Genomic DNA, 5,068 nt, shown 5'->3' on the forward strand with positions numbered 1-5,068 from the left:
CATATGAAAATCCATATAAAGACATGGGTTGCGGAGTATGAGGGAGAAGAAGAGGGCCTTGGGGGTATTAACTGCTCAGCCACTCACATGTATGTGCTAGAAAGGAAATGCGAGGGGTGGGGCCGTGGGGGCATAGAGGAAAGATGAAAACAGTTTTTCATCTTTCCTGAGCGGGCCCTGATCAGCAGGGCCCCCCTTCCACGTTGATCAAAGAGGGGGGCCCATACTGATATTTATCCTCAGCCCTTTACGTCATGTGATAGTATGACGATGGTGTCGAGCTCCAATAGCATCACCTCCATCAGACACTATGTGCACTACATCGACGGCCAACACCAGTCATCCTCGAACTCGACGTCTTCCTAACATTGCCTAGGCTGGCCCAGCATGAAGGAGCGTGTGGCAGGGGTGTTTAAATGAATATAACAAAAGCTTTATAAACTTAATAGTTTGCTCGTTCTTTTGGCTCGTCTTTTTTTTTTGAATTGTCATGATCAAAAGCCTGGTCAACCTCAACGGCGTCATCGAATCCATCAACATCATCATCATCATCGTTTCTCCAAATCGTCATCTTGATGTGTTGCAATCAACCGGAAGAACTACCTTGTTATCATCTTCCTCGACACCATCATCATACTATCACATGACGTTAAGGTCGTAGCAATGCAAAGGGAGGAAGAGAGATCGTTAATCAGCATGCGGACTACGAAGCACGAATAGAGAGCGGGTGAGAGCTGTAGACAACTACATACAGAAATATACTAGAGAGAGAGAGAGAGAGAGAGAGAGTACGCAGAACACGATACATAGCAGCACGCTGCACAAGTGCGAACGGTTGTATTGTTTATTCACGTTGGTTCAGTTATACATTGTTGAGGCGACCTCTCGGCCATCTTGACGCTTCACTTATTTTCTTAATTACAAAATAATTTATAACGTATTTGTTTAATACGTCAATACCCCCCCATAAACAGATATGTTATCTGTTTAGGAACTCCATGCCGATTGTCTCTACACACTTGAAGTGTTGCGCAGAACTCAAAATTTTTGTAAACCCATTTGCAGCATTGTTTTTAGAAGGCTTGTAGACTAGTAGTATTCAACCTGTTCTCTTACAAAATGATTAGCAATATCAACATGTTTTAGCTTGTCAGATTTCCTTGCCTTTTGAGATGACTCTATGGCAGACATAGAATCAGAGTATAAAACAATAGGACAATGAACATGAAAGCCAAGTTCAGTTAGGAAGTTGTTGATCCATAAAGCTTCTTTTGTAGCTTCAGATGATGCCTTATACTCTGACTCAATGCTTGAGAGAGAGATAGTTGCTTGACGTTTACTCCTCCATGATATGGCGCCTCCTAAGAGATTGAAGGCAAAACCACCAATTGAATACCTGGATTTTCGATCTGTGGCCCAATCTGCATCTGTGTAGCGAATAACTTGAAGACCACCTGTACTTGTATTCTCCCTTTGAAAGGTAATACCAAAATGCTTTGTGGTGTTTGTGTATTCAAGTAGGCAGTTAGCCAGCAGTAAATGCTCATGTCGTGGAGAATGCATATATCGTGAAAGCATGCTAGAAGCAAAAGCTAAATCTGGACGAGTACATGACACTAGATAGCGAATACTGCCAAGAATGCTTCGGTATAATTTAGCAAGAGGGTCATGCTTCCATAATATTATGTCAGTCTCTAGCAATGTGTATTTTTCATGCCGAATCAATTTAAGTGGTGTCCAACAATGCTTATGCAAGTTAGTATTGAACTTCTTTACAACTCCTTCTACGAATTTTGCTTGAGTGAGATGTAGTGTGCGAGTTGGGTGATGCCTTAATACTTGCATGCCTAAAGCGATGTGAAGGAAGAGGAACAAGAACCCATGTGTTATTGTGAATGAAAGAGGCCATTTCAGCCTCCATCGCAGCATGCCAAAGGGGAGCATGAGGTGAGTCAAAAGCAGCAACAACACTAATAGTTCCATCAAGGGGAAGAGCATAATCAGCAGGTGCTGAAGATGAATGAGTGTACGCAGCCATAGCAACATTTAGGCAAGTAAATATATTAGACAGGTTGCGAATCTTTGCTGGAGGAGACTCAGAGGAGGTGGTAGAAGTGGAAGGTTGAGAGTTTGGAGGTACACGAGTTTTTGGAAAGGATGTGTTATGGGATGAGAAGCGAGATGGAGGGTTTGAAAGATGTTGTATATTTCGAGAATAAGAACCACCACGACCAGTAGTGAGAGTGTGGGAAAAGCTTGGTTGATTAGAAGGCTTGAACACAGGGCTCTCATAATGAAGGTGGGTAAAGGGATTTCGAGGAACTTGAGGTAATAGGTTGCTCAACAGGGGTAGAGTTATGATGCAAAGTAACATCATGACAAGAATGAAACATGTGTGGTGTATAAGAGGTAGGAATATGTGGGGTGGAGAGACTTGTTGTAGGAGAAAAGAGAACAGGTGAAATCACTTCTTGAGGAGGTGGCGTTATAGGTTGAGGACCAAGAGGAGGAACCACTAGAGGTGGAAGAGGTGGAGGAGAAGGTACATCTGGTACAGTTGTGGTGAACATCTCAAGAACTCCCGAAGAAGAACCAGGATATGTAGTAGTGTTGAATGAAGTAGGCAAGTTTGGGAGAGTGGAGCTTGATGAAGGTTCGGCATTTGAAGGGGTCACAATGAGCACATGCTCTTGAAAGAGGAGATCACGACTAAAGGAGAAGGTGTGAGTTGTAGGATGATAGACCCTATATCCTTGGTTCCCAAATCGATCAGCATAGCCAACAAGAATGCCTCGCTTAGCATCAGAGGAGAGCTTGTCGCGCTTATCTACTGGAATGAGAGTGTAGCAAGGTGACCCAAAGATGCGTAGATGAGAGATGTTTGGTTTCTCGCCAGTCCACAGTTCGTAGGGAGTTTTGTTTGGAAGTGTGCGTGTAGGGAGCCGATTTTGTACATAGCAAGCGGTAGCAGCAACTCCTTCCCAAAAGGATTGGGAGACGCCAGCAGTAAGGAGCATGGCACGCACAGCATTCAACAACGTGCAATTTTTTCTTTCAACCACTCCATTTTGTTGGGGAGAGTAAGGGACTATGAGCTGATGTAAAATGCCCTCTTGATTGCAATATGCCTTGAAAGCATTGGAAATATACTCACACCATTATCCGTGTGGAGGTAATGGAGGGGCTTGCTTAGTTGGTGCTCCACAAATGTCTTGTAGTGCTGAAAATGAGTAAGCACCTCAAATTTGTGCTTGAGAAAGTACAACACCATGTACTTGGACCAATCATCAATAAAGGTGAGTATGTAAGAGGAGCTTGTAAGAGAGACCCTAGGCTTTGGGCCACACAGGTCTGAGTGGATCAACTCTAAGAGATCTTTTCTCTTACTCTTGGATTGAGGGAATTTGGTTCGTGTCATCTTGCTGAAGACACAAGCTTCGCACAAGGAAATGTGGCTCAAATTAGGTGTAAATCCTGTAGCCATCCGATGAGTTTGGATGCTACACATCGCTTGGACATGAGGATGTCCCAAGCGGTAATGCCACAATAAGGTCTCTGCATCATTAGAGCCATGGGTTGAATGAAGCTCCATGCTAGGTTTTATCACCTCAAGTCTAAGAGGATATAACTTGCCTTGTTTAGAACAAATTAGATGTGTAGGAACGCCAGAAGGACAAGGCATCTTGATGACACAATAATTGTGTTGAAATTCTACACGAGTGCCATGTTTGGTCAGCTCATCAACTGAGAGAAGGTTCTTTTTCAAGCCAGGAACATAATAGATATCAGGGACTATAGTAGTGGTGTCGTTGGGTAGCCATAAGTGTAGAGATCCTTTGCCAATAGATTTATAAAGAGAGTCATCACCGAGTCGAACCTCAAGTGAAGAGGAGACAGGGTGGTAATCATGTAGCTAGGATTGAGTTCATGTCATATGGTGTGTAGCTCCAGTATCAAGGTACCAAGCATCAATATGAGAGGCGAAAGTAGCAATGGCATCATAGAGGTGCATATTGGTCACATCGTCACTGAGATCATCATCCCCATAGGCTAGGTTTGCATTCATTCGAAAATTTGAAGAACAAAGTTGTCGCCTTTTTGTGCGACATTGGCGCTCAACATGGCCCTGACAATGATAGAAATTATATATAGCAACAGTGTTAGTGGAGTTTGAAGCTCTTTGGTTGTTGCAAAAGTGAGGAGTATAAGGGGTTTGCATGAATGGTTGTCGGGGTTGTCTTGAGAAGGAGGATCGTGGATAAGAATTAGGTTGAGAAAACAATTGAGATTGGCGGGATGGAGTTTGTCTAGGACGAAAGCGAGAATTAGGGCGAGAGCCTCTTGCAAGCATAGCTAGGGGAGTGGTGGAAGAGGTGTTGGAAGTGGTAGAGAGTGTAGTAGTTCGCCGATTTCGAATTTGATCTTCCTGTCTTATATTTTCCAGCAAAGTTGTTAGCATTAAGTTAGGTGTATTAGCATGTTGTGATACAAATGATTGCCAAGAATCAGGTAAAGCATTTAACAACACATTTACTTGAACCTCCTCGAGAAGGGTGAGATCGGCAATCAAAAGGTTGTCGTTTGCAGCTTGCCATGCTTCAAGGAATGCCTCCGTTGTGGAGTAGGACACCATTTGGACTTCGTTCAAGCGCTTGTGAAGGAGAACTCGAGAGGCAACATTCATTTGTTGGTACCGCGTCTTCAAGGCAGTCCACATCTCTGCGGCAGTTTCTAGCGTTGTGCGAACCAATTGCAATTGACGATCTCCAAGGTGTAGGATGATTTCGGTGCAAGCTTCAATATCTTTCTTCTTCCAAGTAGCAATCTCGTTAGGAGTAGGCGGTGCGGCACCAGGAACAATTGGCTGTTTTGCTAGGTCAGATTCAGAACCATTCATCACGTCCCAATTTTCAGCATTTTTGAGAACCATCTTTATGCGTAAACTTCCATGCAAATAATTGGATCCTTGAAGCTTTTCGATTTGATAAAACTTGGACATGTTGGATGAAGTACTCGCTACAGCCATGGCATCTTGAAGAGTCCGGATCAGATCAAGAAATAGCCAAGG

The sequence above is a fragment of the Lygodium microphyllum genome, chromosome 21 (assembly GCF_053477565.2).
Source record: "Lygodium microphyllum isolate KBCC chromosome 21, Lygodium_microphyllum_v1.1.10, whole genome shotgun sequence".
Classification (NCBI taxonomy): Eukaryota; Viridiplantae; Streptophyta; class Polypodiopsida; order Schizaeales; family Lygodiaceae; genus Lygodium; species Lygodium microphyllum.